The following is a 16,249-nucleotide window of genomic DNA, read 5'->3' on the forward strand; positions in this document are numbered from 1 at the left end:
CCATTTTGATGTGCAAAGCTGCATCGTTTTCAAAGCACATGGATGCAGCGTGTTGACAACAATGCAATGCATGCATGTGATTTCTCCTGCTCTGGCACACAATTGGCTGCCATATGCCAGCGCAGGCACCCTTGAGTCATTTTTCACGGGTGCCTGCATTGCGGGGATGATTGGGAGGCATAGGATTATGACTCACTCCCAGCTTTTCGAAACATTGTAAATCTGGGAATGTGTCATGTTGCATGGATGTTGCGTGGGAACTCCCACAACAACACCCATGGAATGCCCCTTTCATCCAGAGTAATGTGTGAAAGGAATCCATATTTACAAGGTCATAAAAAATTACACTTGGTAACTTTACGTGGCCTTGTAAATATGAGCAGGTACACTGTGCTGCCGGTGTGTTAAAAAAATGTGACGCACTGGTGGCGCAATGGCCTTGTAAATGAGGCCCTATATTTGCAGTGTCTTGGTGTACTCTCGTGGATTCTACGTTGAAATCTTAATCATGCATCTTCCCTTATAGTAAAGAAAGCTTTGAGAGTAACGAAAATTTGTCACAGTTTTCTTTAAAAAAAAATTGTATCTGAAGAACCTATGATCAAGCCAAATGTGGAATTCTGAATACATCCACTCACACAAAAACCCCTACTCCCACAAACACCTTTGTGCACACGTACATATAGGATCAAGTGCTGTGTACACGGTGGCCAAGGTAAGTGGACACCACAGGTTGAATGCAGGAAGGATACAAGGATTTTTTAGCACTTACTTCAGGAAACATAGGACCTTGTTTATGAGCCCTTTGCAGCGCTGGTGCATCACTATTTTAGAAGCACGAATGGTGCAGTGTCCCTGCCTAAATTAACAAGGGGACTAAAGTGGCAGAGTCAGTACAAGTCGCAGAATGGAGTGACCGCAGCAGGCCTCCATGACCCACATGGATCCTGATGAGGTAAAATAATACCGCACCTTAAGGTACCAAGCGACCTCCAAGGAACAGTAGAAAGTTACGTTTCCTTTCACATTGGCACATTAGGAAATACCTACATGTACTTTTCACATATAGAGACGCCAGAGATATCTATACACTCTACACCCTGGTCCTGAAGAAAGCCCATTTGACCCACTGGCGACAAAGGGCTGAAACATGTCGACCTAGATCACACCCCTTAGTGTGAGAGAGTCATAATCACTCTCAGACCCCTACATTGTTTTTACTACCTCCAAAACCAGAACTATTAAAATACAAATCTGGGATTGAGAGACTTTTAACTACCTTCACTACACTCTATCACTGTCACTATCACTGATCACTACTGCTCTTAACAAAGGGTATTACCTCTTGGTGGAGGTTGCATAACAACTAAACCCAATGATTATGCAGACACGTGTGAGGGCTAGCAGAGAATCAAGATATACAGCTTGAATTACCATTAACTACGCGTGCATGAGGGTTTTTTACTGGGACTAGAAAGAACGAACCCCGCATACCCTAGTTATGCAGGACAAGTGATCCCTCCCATTTGATTAGGTGATATATTAACAAGGCAGCATAAAGTCACCCTGCATGACTTTTCATGGCCTTGTAAATATGGGACCATTTTACTCATTACTCTGAGTGAAAGGGGCATTCCATGGGTGCTGCTGCGGATGTTCCCAAGCAACATCCATGGAACCTGACACATTCACAGATTTACAAAATGTGGTAAACCTGGGAATGCGTCAGAATCCTATGTCTCCCCTGGACGGTGCAGAAGTAGAACAAAGAGGAGAAATACTTTTATTTCTCCTCGTTTTTTGCTCTTTCTATGTGTGTTGCATTCTGCAGCATACATAGAGGAGCAGCCAGCCTTTAATGATTTTTTAAATTCAGGTAAATGTCCCTTCTTGCACATAAACAATCATCCCTGCAACGCAGGCACCCTTATACCTTGGTGTCAGAGTGTCTAAGTTGGTGTATGGCTGCTGTTGTACACCAGCGCAAGTGAGGACAGGAATGTGCAGCATCTTGTAGATACAATGCATTCCTGCCCTTTTATTTTGACTCACGGCAGCACTGCAGGAATACGTGCTATGCTGCTGTGCATCAAAATATAGTAAATGAAGCCCTAAGGGACTAAGGGAAGTTTTTGAGCTTATGCCCTCCATTTATACTGGCAAATTGCATCCCTCCTTTTATCAGTAATTTGGCACCACCACCCAGAGGCTCCATTCTTCTAGTGCCTTTTTATGGAAGCACTGGCCCTGTCAACATAAAGAAAATGCAGGCACTGGTCAGATGGAGGGATTACAATCTTCCTGAGGCGGGGAACAAACATAATGCTGAACTGTGAACATCAAAAAACATTATTCACATTACCAGTAGGTTGCCATAATTGTCAGCAGTTCTTCCTAAATTTAGCAATAGTAGAACTGATAAAAGCACAAACATCATTCAGTGGTGCAAGGGGTAACCATGGTCCCTATTCTACTTCTCACACCCTTATGGTTATCTATTCCTCTCAGAGCAGTGACAGCCTAATAAAGTAGAAAAATGCATTGACTGACTTGATATTTCCCTGCCACAGTGTTGGATGAATGAATAAAAGTAGTATGGATGCAAGTTCTGCCACTGCTAGTAGGATTTGAACCACTTTTGAGTTCCGAGAGTTCCAGCTGCCTTTCTTAGAGTGCCTGTCTCCTACAGTATTTTCACCTCTCATTGAATATTAGAAGGTTAAAACCCCTGCACTGCAGCCTCTATGGTTTAAATCAAGAAAGACTACAGGGTTCAACAGAGAAGAGAGAGGTATGACAAAGGCTAAGTGTTGAGGGGGAGAAGGTATGTGTGTCTTGTGATATTGGCGGGAATGTATGCATATGTGTTAGTGAGGGGTATTTGTGTGTAAGGCACATTGAGGCACATATATTTGTGTATGTGGCAGTGCTTGAAATAGGCTGAGCTTGTGTCACTGATGGGAGAGGAGTGTGAATGCACCTTTATGGAGGAGGTGTGTGTATATGTCACTATGTATTTGTTTGCATTTGTGTGTTGAGAACACATGATAAAGAGGGGTGTGCTCATTTGGAAGTACCCATGGAATTCACATGTGTTGAAAAGCAAGGGGACATTGAGAAGCTGAAGAACATGCACTAGACTGCAAGAATGGTTTGTAAAGCAGTGCCTGTGAAAGAGTATATAGGTTGTGAGTGTATGTGTCAAGGAGAGTGAGATGTGTGCATGTGACAGGGTGGAGTCAAATATGTGTATAGGACATTAAGGTGCACATGTGTAGTAACAGGCAGAGTGGTGGTGTGTTCACAGAGCAATGAGGAAAAGAGATGTGTGTGGTATGAGGGAGAGCTGTGTCACTAAGGACCAAGAGAACACAAAGGAGAATGAACTGGGCAGTTGAAAGGCAAAGGTACAGGGATGTAAGCCATGAGAGCACAAAGATGGAAGGGCCCAACCCGCTGTTGATTTGACCATGCTTCACAGTATTTCCTATATAATAACCCTAAGGTACCACCTCAGTGTACATAACGAGAAATAATGCACAAAAATCTTTTTTGCAAAAGATCTTTTGCGTTGTAATACCACTTATAAACAGTTTCACATGTACAATATTTACCAGGTACCATCAAGTAATAGGCCCACAGCGCAAAAACTGGATGAAAAAACACATTTGCACTATATTTTTTAACATTTTTGGCTTAACTTTAGAATGAGATTGAATGTGCCTAGTCGAAACCCAAAAGCATTTTAGCAGTTCCTGATTTTAAAAATGCTTCTTTTTTTTTAAGCAAAAACTGATTATTTCTCCATAATGACCTATGGAACCTAAAGGAGATCAATGCGTCAACTCAACAAATTGCTGCTGGTACTTCTGGGGTGTCAGTTCAACATTTTTGTCTGTTTGTCTGCTGTGGAGAGCTGATTGCTGGGGAAACTGTGTGAACAGGTAGCTAGGAAATTGAAGGAGAACACAAGAGCCAGAAACTCTACTCATATGGAAGTTTTATAGTTCATTTTTCTTTAATCCTGTATCTATATTAAGATAAGAGGAGTTAGTCACATTTGCCCGAAGACCCCTGCCTAATGTTTAGGTAGCAAGTTCTACAAAAATGTCTACATCAGATTTCCAGAAAGGAGATGCTGCTCATTATATGTGAAAACTTAAAATATTTCTGAGGCCCGTCATATGACTTGAGTAAATGCTTCCTATGTGATGAAGAAGAAGTTCATGGCCCATGCCAGCAATGCAAGCCAGATTGAACATTCATAATCTACGCTGCACTGACCGCAGTAATCTCCCGTCTGTCGGTCCAGGGCTCCTGAGTTGTTCTCAAGCCTCAGTCTGCTGGCCCTTCTACTGGCAGAGAGAAAAGTCCTGTAATTCGTGCAAAAGGAGATCCAGAAGAAAGCATCATCTGTAGCTTTTTTATTTTGTTCTTCTATTTGGCTTTGTAGATCTCTTGTGAATAATGCCTAGGTACCCATTTGAAGGTCTTTCTGCAGGAAAGAGATTACCTGCAAGGTACATTTATTTCAGGGGTGTGGTGCACCAATACATCTTGGGTAAGAACATCTTTTTTACCTGACTTCTTTGCACTTGTGAGCAAGGTTTCAGTTTTCAAAGATCTTGCTAGAAAGTAATACCTTTTCTTTACTTCTATTACTCTCACTGGCATGTAACAATGGTTCCAAGATGGTTGCAGCCTGCTAGATCTCCTGTGAAGTGCTGATCCCCCCGACCCCTATGTTGCCCACCTGGGTTTGAGCTGCTACCATTAGTCGTGGAGATAATGAACCCTACACCAGCGCCACCCCTCAAATGATGCACACTGCACCCCCCGCAGTGAGCGCGGCTGACAGAGCGAGTGGTGCTGGGCCAAGCAACCCTTGGTGCGCTCTCATCCAAGGGCACCATGCTTTGCAATCAGGAGTGCCTCCTGAACCTCAACCAGAGGTCACAGCTGGAAGTGTCTCTGCTGCAGCTGTGCCCTGGGGACCCAGAGGTGGGACCTTGCAGCACACTGATGCTGATGTTCTGGACAGGCGAGCAGCTCCCTACAGCAGACTAGACCTCGTCTGACTTCTAATAGGCGTTGCTTCAACCTGGGCACATGGCACTACCTTGCAGACCTGGAATGGGTGAGGGTGAGGACAGCTCACTGGCCCCTGCTCCCTCCACAGATGGCTATGTGTGACATTGGCATAGTTGTCCCCGGTGTGGGCCAGTGATGTTGGACTGCCTCTTTGAATACCTCTATGCTCAGTGCTATTGGGGCTGACCTATCCCCTCTTACAAGCCCTGATTCTTTGCTGTTCCCCTCAACAGTCACCCCGTCCACTTCATGAGGCACCATACTCATCAATGACAGGTGGGCTCACAGAGTGAAAACACTTCACTTTTCCTGTGCTGGCCTTCATCAGGGCCCCATTCAGATCCTGCTACGAAGCAACACCAAGGGTTTAGAGACTGCGTTCCCCAGTGATGACCGCGGGAGACCCAGTCACTGGGATGCTCTGGAGGAATGGCCCTAACCCACTGCTGAGATTGCGAAGTCTCTCTGTGAGACCTTAAGGTGCCAGATGGGTAGCACCTATGTAGCCCCGTCTGCTTCCCCTGTCGAAGCCAGCCAGGCGTCCTCCGCTTTGCCCATTGCCTAATCCTAGGGACGCCAGCCTCTGATTATGTGGACTACTTATTCCTCAATCGCTGATGCAATCTAGCCAGTCTATCCACCTTGCCAGCTAAAGATCTGCAGCAAAGCCGCCCGGAGAGCACACCAAATCCTCATCATCGCCTTGCTCCACGCAAAATGTAAACACAAGCCTAAATCTTCCCCGCACTCGAGCTGCTGCATTTCTCTTTTTATATTATGATACTCTGCTTACAATGTTTCTGTCTACCACTATTTACAACACAACATTCTGTCCAAACGCCCCTCGGCCAGATCCCAGTCGCACCATGCCATGATCTGTGACAGCAGCCTCCAGTATGTTGAAGCCAGTGACAAAGGAGAGGAGCGGGCCATGGAGCAGAAAAAAAATCAATTTGGGATTGAGTGCCATTTGTATATCAAACAACAAAAGAGTGTCAATCATTATATGTGTGTAAGCACAAATAAGGGTGAAAGGTAAAAGTAGTAAATGTCATTGGATTTTTACAGCAAGCCCTCACTCACCACCCTGGTTGGTGACATGCTTCATCATTGGGCCCACCAGGAGAAGCCAAATGCCTCCCTGGTGTGCTACAATGCCAGGATACTGCGGAGCTAGTTTTTGTGGCAGTAGTGTAAAAACGTGGGTTAAAAATGTCAAGGGTGTGTCCCACACAAAAACTTTATTCAGTGGTCAACCTGACATATTAAAAGTATGTGTTGGGAAATTCGCCAAATAAATTGTTTGGGTATTTCCACTTAAAGTGGGGTCGACATGTTTCTGCCCTCTATGTGTAATTTACTAGGCATTCTTCACGACCATGGGGAGTGTACCTCGGCGGTATGGGCGCGCTAAGGCCCACCCTAACCTGAGGATGTGAAAGTTTAAAATAGTGTAATAACTTGTAGGTGCAAGAAAAATGAGAACAAACCAACAAGTTCTGGGGTTTCCCTCAAAATCAGAGGAACCTGTATAGTCTGGAAAGAGACATACAAACATGTAAAAAAGACAAACACCTAGTTAGTAAGATCTGTCTTCTGGGTTCTCTGAAGGACCGATCTCAAAGTAAATGTGCTTATGACTAGTCATGCTTGCGTGACCATAATATCATAGTAGGTATATTTGTGCAGGATCTATTGGTCTTAAATGCAGACAGATGCGTGGACATGCACTATGCAAGAAGGAAAAGGGAAAAAGGCGTAACTGGTGGCCCTCCACGCCGGGAATGGCGTATAGATCGATACTCGTGGATAGAGATCAATGGGCCTAAATGCGGGGCCAGTGAAAACACAGTTACTCTTAAAATGACCCAGCGTTTTAAAGTATATGGTAAGAAATCTCACTTGTCAGCTAAAAGATCGACGCCCCATAGGTCTCAGGAGGGGGGTGGTGGCGAAATTGGCACACCCTGTACGAGGGAAGACAGTAAAATAACAGAAAATTGTATAAGTAGTGAAAAAGATGCACATAGCATCGCGGAACACTTAGCTGTGGGTTGAAGTGTGAAACGAAACTCACGCCCGCAACACCTGGCACCTGCTCGGCACCTGGGTTCTCCCTCAAACCGGACCTCGTGGATGGCGTTTGGCAGATGATAGAACACTAAAGTAGGAGCTGGTCGGGCCGGTGTACCGTGTTTTCAATCTTCCCATCTGGCTGATCTCCCCCCTCGTTTATGCGCATGCGTATCAGTAAACGCACGTGCAGAACGCTCCTTTTTCCAAATACAGGTATTTTTGATCTCCCCCGTGTTCTGCCGTTTTAGTGCGCATGCGTCATTTCACGCATGCGTACTAACTCATTTTTCATTCAATTTGAAGCTCCCGCGGCAGCGTTAACACCATCACCAGTTGAGCTCAGCCTTCTGCCTTTTTTAGTGCGCATGCGTGTCATTTCACGCATGCGCACTAAGTCCTTTGAATTTGAAACTTCCGCGGCAGAGTTACAAGTATGTTAACCAGCCTGGCTTCCGCGAAGTAACGAGCCTGTGACCGCTGCGCGCTGCATGGACCAGCACCGGACTTTCATCCCTTGAGAAGGCCATCTAGAGGATAGGAGAGGCTGGTTCAGGTACTGCGCATCGTACTGTGGTTCCCAAACTGTGCACCGCGGCACCCCTGTGCGCTGTAATGAGGAGCCAGGGGCGCGCGACCACAATCTGGAAAAGTGAAGTCTCTGGCTGCCGCAGACAAAATATTTTACACTTGTAAAAACCTGGGAAAGGGTTTGTCCCAAGAGCGCACTGCCGACATTGACGTTGGCGTGAGGAAGGCAATTTACACTTTTTTAAACTTCGCAAAATTTGTGATGTTAAAAAAGTTATCATGAACATCTCACAACGTTCCAGAGAATAATCACTGACTCTTAAGCAAGTCTCTTCGTGAAAACCATTGACAATGGACATCTGCTTTTCAGGACTGGCAATTCACAGTGAGTGTTCAATAAATAGTTAAGCATGTGTTAGCTCGGTTTATAAGCTCACAGTTAAAGTTTTTCTTTTTAACGTAGGAAGGCCATTACCCATTTGTGCTCTGTTTTGTTCTCTTAAATTTAATCGAGCAAGCCATGTTCCTTAATCCCACCTTTTGCAGAGAGCAGGGACCCAGTAACGGCATGTGTAGTGTTTCATGCATGCAGGGATTACAAATTCTTACGCTCGAGGCGACACGTGCAGCAGTACCTAAGTGCATTCTTCTGTTTGTGAGCAGCCGTGCACACGTTACTTCCGCCTATTAATTAATCAGTAGAATAAGTTTAGCTAGGATTGCATGTCCCTGGGGCGCTCTGTTTCCACCCTCCCTTGTCCCCTGGGGTGGATGGCAGGCAGATTGCAGGAACTCTAGAACTCCTGCTGCCCCATTAGAAGTAATTTAGAGCCTTGCACTTATTGGAACGGTAAATTGAGACTATGTATATATAGCAAAGTAAAAAATAAACGGTCTTATTTAAATGTGCAGTGCTATCTGGAGTATATCCTTCACACACTTAACTTAACGGTATATGATTATAATACCTTCATTGCATCCCAATTAATTTAAGGAAGACAACAGGAAGTACTCCCGAGGTTGGGCTTCCATCCCCCCCCCCCCCCCCGCCCACCCACCGGTAAAAAAATGGTAGGGAGCCACCGCCAGCTGCCAATTAGGTCAAGGGAGCCATGGGTCAAAAAAGTTTGGTAACCACTAGTGTAACTTGTCGGTCATGAAGAGACGTTGTTATAAATGCATCTAACTGCGCGCATCGCTTGCTTGTCAGTAGGCCGTGTAGCTGAAGGCCTCTGGGGCTAGGCAGGCAGCCCAGTAGCTGTCAAGCCCCTCAAACTGTTTGATAGCACTCGGCTCGGAGAGCACACCTGGCAACCTCATGGAAGGCATCTCCTAGTGCCTCGGTGGCCGCCGCAGTGCTCTGCGTGGTTGCTGCTGTGGGGAAGCAGGAGGCGGTAAGCTGAGGGGAAGGCATGTGAGGTCTAACTGCGAGAGCGGCTCGTCGGGCCCTGCATGTTGCCATAGTTTTGCAAGGATCATGTGGGTGATCCAAATGATCGCAGTACCCAGGTGTGCTGTTTAAACCCTGCTACGCTCAGCCGCAGGGTCTTTTTATTCACAAACGTTAGGTAGCTCTGGCCATAGCGTGGCCTGGTGCAAACAGGTCAAACTGCTGTCCTCCCTAGTGCTCCTTAGTACAGTCAGCCATCACGCCCACGACACAGTGCTAATCCTAAACTTCCCTTGGCCTTCAAATGCACATATCACTCTTTCACCCCCTCCTTTTTTATTTTAAAAATGTGCCCTAGAAAGTCCGTAATAACTAAGGCCTGTAGATAAGACTCAGCCCTCCCTGGCCGTTCGAGGACGGGTGGGCAGCAGTGGTAGAAGTGGGCGGGAACGGAAGGGCACGCCGTGCCCCTACTTCTAAAAGATATTTCAGTCCGTTCCCCTACTTCTTACTTTCATAAAAAGCATCCCGGGACGGCAAGAATAGTCCTACTAAAAAAACGATAACTTTTTTCATTCAGATTCCAGGGGCTGCTCGCACTTCTCTGTGAACTCCAGAGGCTGCAGCAGCCCCTCCCTGAGCTCCCACAGACCGAGGGCAGGCCCATTGTCATTCCAATTGAGGCTGATTAACCCCGTTTGGAATGACAATGCGCCCGCCCTCTGCCTTTAGCACATCAAGTGAGTGAGATCGGAGTTGGTGATTACCAGGGCCTGACTGGGTACAGAAACCGGCCCTGGCAAACTGCTCAGCGAGCCACCCCTGGGGTGAGGGGGAGTGCAGCCCAGCAGCTTGAGCATATGTGCTTTCTGTTTTGGGCAATAAATCTGCCTTTTACCAAGTGAACTCACAAATAAGAATTAGTGGTCTTATTTCAGAGACCAGTTTCACCCAGACCTATAACAAAAAGCTTCATTGCACTAATGTCGTAATGCTTTGTACCTTCCTGTACTTTACTACAGACATCTTGCTACCACCCATTGCCACTTGTGTTCAGCGGTCCTTATTGTCGGGCGTTGAGAGACATTTCTTGATTTTCTCATCATCAGTCATTTGCAAATCAATAGGATTACCTCTCTTTTGATATTAGTCCTTATCACCGTCAACCCTATCCCTGTGTTATATTTGTTCATTTATTTACTATGTATTTATTTTTATAGTTTTATATAGTGCAAACTTAACATAATAGGTATAAGAGCACTTTACATTAAAACAGTTTCATACATACATTTTTCATTTCTTTTCGGCGAAATTCACAAAGTACCAGTATTACGTCACAGATAATATTTCCAGTTCCATTTCAGTTGTGTCCGATTTTGTTACAGGGGGCCGATATTGCCGACCCCCAGTAACAAAATCAGCCTCCCAGGGGCCCAAAGCCGGCCCCCACCCTAGCAGCCTACCGGAGAAACGCCTGGTGCCTGCTATGGCCATTCCGGGCCTGGTGATTACAGAGGAGCTTTCCCCAGACAGAGTACTGTGGGGAACTTGACACCTTGTGTAATTTGTCAATGTTGTACACGGATTGAACTGGGCAGGAGCAGTGGGAGCAGTGAACGGACAGAAGAGGTGACAGGAAAGGAGAGGTACTAGGGCAGGAGAGGTGACCGGGCAGGAGAGGTGACCGGGCAGGAGAAGTGACAGGTAGGAAGAGTGACAGGCAGGAGAAGTGACGGGGCAGGAGAAGAGACAGGGCAGGAGAAGTCAAGGGGCAGGAGCGGTGATTAGGCATGGGCAGGAGCAGTAACCGGCAGTAGCAGTGTACAGATAGGGGCATTGAACGGATAAGAGCTGTGAACGGGACAGGAGAAGTGATGGGACAAAGAAGTGATGGGACAGAAGAGGTTATTGGGCTGGAGCGGTGATCAGGCAGGAGTGCTGACCGGACAGGAGCAGTGAACGAGCAGGAGAGGCAACAGGAAAGGAGAGGTGACTGGGCAGGAGAGGTGACTGGGCAGGAGAGGTGACTGGGCAGGAGAGGTGACTGGGCAGGAGAGGTGACTGGGCAGGAGAAGTGACGGGGCAGGAGAAGTGATCGGGTAGGAGAGGTGACGGGCAGGAGAGATGACGGGGCAGGAGAGGTGACGGGGCAGGCGAGGTGATGGGGCAGGGAAGGTGACGGGCAGGAGAGGTGACGGGGCAGGAGAGGTGACGGGGCATGAGCTAGAGCAGTAACCGGGCGGGAGCGGTAAAAGGATAGTAGCGATCTAAGGACTGGAGCGGTGAACGGGGCAGGAGCAGTGAACAGGACAGGAGCAGTTAACAGGGCAGGAGCAGTTAACAGGGCAGGAGCAGTAAACGGGGCAGGAGCAGTAAACGGTGCAGGAGCAGTAAACGGGGCAGGAGCAGTAAACGGGGTAGGAGCAGTGAACGGGGTAGGAGCAGTGAACGGGGTAGGAGCAGTAAACGGGGCAGGAGCAGTGAACGGGGCAGGAGCAGTGAACGGGGTAGGAGCAGTGAACTGGTCAGGAGCAGTGACGAGGCAGGAGCAGTGCCAGGGCAGGAGAAGTGATGGGGCAGGAGAGGCGACAGGGCAGGAGAGATGATGTGGAAGGAGAGGCAACAGGGCAGGAGAGGTGGCCAGGCACAAGAAGTGACTGGCAGGTGACATGACAGGCAGGTGATGTGATGGGCAGGAGAGGTGATGGGCAGGAGAAGTGACAGGGCAGGAGAAGTGACAGGGCAGGAGAGGTGACTGGGCAGGAGAGGTGACGGGGCATGAGCTAGAGCAGTAACCGGGCGGGAGCGGTAAAAGGATAGTAGCGATCTAAGGACTGGAGCGGTGAACGGGGCAGGAGCAGTGAACAGGACAGGAACAGTGAACAGGGCAGGAGCAGTTAACAGGGCAGGAGCAGTTAACAGGGCAGGAGCAGTTAACAGGGCAGGAGCAGTTAACAGGGCAGGAGCAGTTAACAGGGCAGGAGCAGTAAACTGGGCAGGAGCAGTGAACGGGGTAGGAGCAGTGAACAGGACAGGAACAGTGAACAGGGCAGGAGCAGTGAACAGGACAGGAACAGTGAACAGGGCAGGAGCAGTTAACAGGGCAGGAGCAGTTAACAGGGCAGGAGCAGTTAACAGAGCAGGAGCAGTTAACGGGGCAGGAGCAGTAAACGGGGCAGGAGCAGTGACGGGGCAGGAGCAGTGCCAGGGCAGGAGCAGTGCCAGGGCAGGAGAAGTGATGGGGCAGGAGAGGCGACAGGGCAGGAGAGATGATGTGAAAGGAGAGGCAACAGGGCAGGAGAGGTGGCCAGGCACAAGAAGTGACTGGCAGGTGACATGACAGGCAGGTGATGTGATGGGCAGGAGAGGTGATGGGCAGGAGAAGTGACAGAGCAGGAGAGGTGACTGGGCAGGAGAGGTTACGGGGCAGGAGAAGTGATGAAGCAGTAGAAGTAATGGGGCAGGAGCTGTGATTAGGCATGAGCTGGATCAGTGAACGGGGCAGGATCAGTGAACGGGGCAGGAGCAGTGAATTGGGTAGGAGCAATGAACGGGGCAGAAGTGACGGGACAGGAAAAGTGACGGGACTGGAGAAGTGACGGGCCGGAGAAGTGACGGTACTGGAGAAGTGACGGGACAGGAGAAGTGACGGGACAGTAGAAGTGATGGGGAAGGAGAGGCAACAGGGCAGGAGAAGTGACTGGGCAGGAGAAGTGACTGGGCAGGAGAAGTGACTGGGCAGGAGAAGTGACTGGGCAGGAGAAGTGACTGGGCAGGAGAAGTGACGGGTAGGTGACATGACGGGCAGGTGACGTGACAGGGCAGGAGAGGAGTAGTGACCGGTCTGGAAAAGTGACCGGGCCGGAGAAGTGAAGGGGCAGGAGAGGTGATCGGGCAGGAGAGGTGACGGGGCAGGAGAGGTGACGGGGCAGGAGTGGTGGTGAGCAAAAAACAATGGATTTTTAAGCCCAGATTTCTGAACTGGGGTCAATGTATGACATTGTTCTGCATTCTGTCCATCAATTGTTCTTTTTGCATTTGTCACCCCGAGTGGGACGGGTATGCCCAGACGTGGGTTCCGTGCTCTCCATGCCACTGGAAGCAAGCTATCCTGGCTGATGAGGGCTGAAAGCCCGAAACCGGTCCTAGGAAGCTTGTATCCAGTCCAGGGAGGCCCTGGCTTGGCAGTTCAGGCTGGGCTGTTCCCGTGAGGCTCAGGGTCGACTGATTTGCATATGGCAGGATCCAAACTGGAATGGCATGGTGAGCAAAGAAACAATTGATTTAGGCCCAGATCTCTGTACTGGGGTGGATGTATGATATTGTTCTGCATTCTGTCCACCAGTTGTTCTTTTTTGCTATATTATGATTGAGCAGCTAGCTGGCTGACATGAATATGAAATAGCCTTTGTGGGTTTCCGTGAGTCTAGATTCTCCTGAAGAGTCCCTTTCTCTTCTGAGCCCTGCTTAACACATGTGTACAGGAGGAGCCCTGTATTCATGACCTCAATGTTTGAGACAAAAAATAATCATGGATTTATGAACAACGCATTAAGGTAACATGTTCCTGCTTATATTTCATACGCTTTCCATAAACCTGTATTCCCTATGAGTGTTTGCTTTTTCCTGAATTAAACCTCAAATAAACATGTTTATCCATTGTTTTAATTAAATAACGTTATAAGCTGTAACTGGTCAGTGAAATGCAAAACGTACTAAAAATTGGTAAGTTTTGCTATTTTTAGCCACACCCCTGACTCCGCCCACTGATTCAATCTTCGGTTATTCCCGCCCCCTGATTCTCCACCCACAGTTCCCCTACTTTTTTTCCCCCACTTCGACCCCTGGTGGGCAGAGGACAAGGACTCGCTGTCTGTCTTTTCCTTCTTATCCAAATCAGACAAGCACATTCTCCACTTATGCGCTGACGCTGGCAGCTGATCACTCCCCCTTATTCCCTCTTTTTTTGACGATCCTCACTTAGTGAAAACACCGACTCTTACCCTCTATTTTCTCTGTATGCCTTCATTCTTCCCCCTATGAAATCAATAAGCAAAGCAACATGGGTCCAGTACAGCCCAATGGACCTCTCTCAAAAGGCCTGCTGGGTGTGCGGAGGGGACCCAGCAGAGGATGAGAGACCCCAGCGTCACCAACGACCCACAGGGCACACCATTTCGCCGCTTCAGGTCTCCACCTTCCGGCCACAGGAAGGAGGGCAGTAGCTTCCCAGTCCCTGTGGTGCTCACTCAGCAGGGGGGCCCGCACGAATCACCCCTGTATTCTCCTTCACCAAGGTCCTCTTAAGCACCACTGGCCTCACATCGGACGCTGCTGGAGGCCCTGTAAACACCAATACAGCAGGAAGGGGGACTGGATGGCATTGCCCCTCACCAGGCATCCTCGGGTCATGCGATGTGCTGATTCCAGCCTCTGGGCACTGGGGAGCCGAGTAGGTCTACTGCTGTGGGTTTGTATTGTTTCGTGGGCCGCTCCTCAGACCCAGGCCTGTCTCGTGTGTACGCCGACCCAGGGACAGGTGAGGCCGGGGTCCGCCGCGGCAGACTGTCTGTGACTCATAAGTGGAAGTTGCAGTGTAATGTCTTCTGGGGTCTACATGCGAGTGGTGCACCCCGGGACACCACAGGCCTCGGGCGGGTTGCTTCCAGGAGATGTTGCCCCCACGGGCCCTGATGCAGCAATAGACGTGGCCGAAGGGCACACGCTCCTCACCACGTGACTTCAGGCGCTGCAGTGCGACGGTCGAGCCCCTCCAACAGTGGGGTGCTGAGCATTCTGCACGTTTTAGGGTCACTTTTTGCTGTAGGCCTCACAGCAGGCCTGGAGACAGCTGTGCGCACCTGCAAGGGCCAGGGACTGTAGGGTGCAGCCACGATAAATCTGCTGGGATCCGCAGGTGTGGAATGTGGCAGAATGCCCCCCAGAACCTGTGTGTGCAGGTGGCACAGGCCGGCAGCCTCTACTGCAGCGCAGTCAGACCTCAGGACAGCCACAGCTCCTCACCACCACCCCGGGCTGCTCATCTGTCTGCTGGTGAGCGGGTATGTCCCAGCCTGGAGCACCACGGGAATTCGTCACTTTCAGTGGGGGCCCGGTTGTCAGATGAGCTTTGGTAAGCGCTGTCCGCTCACTCCGCCATCTTGGCCATGCCCCGGCACATTCCTTCCAACAGTTAATACTTCGTCAAAACATTGCAGCCATCAAGTCACAGACTTTGCTAATTTTACCACTTTTATGTTAATTAAATGAGAAAAAAGCTAAGGGGCCAATTACGAAGTTTGGCGGTCTGGCGTAGTGGAGTGGCAGTGGTGGTCCACCCACCGCTGCACCGGCGATCCAAGCCCCTCATTATGACTTAAGTGGTTGTACTTTCATGGGACCGCTGATGCTGCCAGGGAACCGACATTCCCGAGTGGTGTTGTGGCAGTCCTGAGGCTGAAATGTGCTTGCCTGGACTGCTGCGGTCCCGTCAAGCATATTACGAATTCCCTCTCTGCTACGGTTTTCATGGTGGTTCCTGCAACATGCGTCATGCCATGTGGATGTACACAAGGGGGCAAAACATATGCCCCCTTGTGTAAATGCACAACAGTTCCTGCACAGTCCATGTCATGCAAGAATTGTTTTTGGGCGTTCCCATTGCGGTGCCCATTTTTAGAGGCACCACTGTGGGAATGCCAAAAACCAGCCCTCCACAGAAGAGAAAACTCCTAATCTGGGGTGCGGGTCGACCATGCCTCTTGTGCAGTGGAAGTGTGGTGGTGGAGTATCGCCAACTCGTGCTGGGCCAAAAGTCATAATCGGGCCCTAAGGGCTCTATTATGAGTCTGGTGGTCCACAGACTCCCAGAGTCGGGGGCGGTGACAGTGGCGTTCTTCCAATTGGCCTTCTACAATTAGGGCGGTCGGACTTCCATTGCTCTGCCGCAGCCGCCAGGGAACCACCATTCCCTTGTCGTGTTGTAGTGGTCAGGAGCCACAATATGCTTGGTATGACTGCGACAGTCCCATCAAGCATATTACGAGTTTCATCTCTGTCCCAGTTTTCACTGTAGTTCCTCCTCCATGAAAACTATGGCGGAGAGGAAACAAAGGGGAGGGGGCCCTACAGGGCCCTCTTGTGCCTCTGTTCCCTGGGGTGCAT

The sequence above is a fragment of the Lissotriton vulgaris genome, chromosome 9 (genome assembly GCF_964263255.1).
Source record: "Lissotriton vulgaris chromosome 9, aLisVul1.2, whole genome shotgun sequence".
NCBI classification, from domain to species: domain Eukaryota; kingdom Metazoa; phylum Chordata; class Amphibia; order Caudata; family Salamandridae; genus Lissotriton; species Lissotriton vulgaris.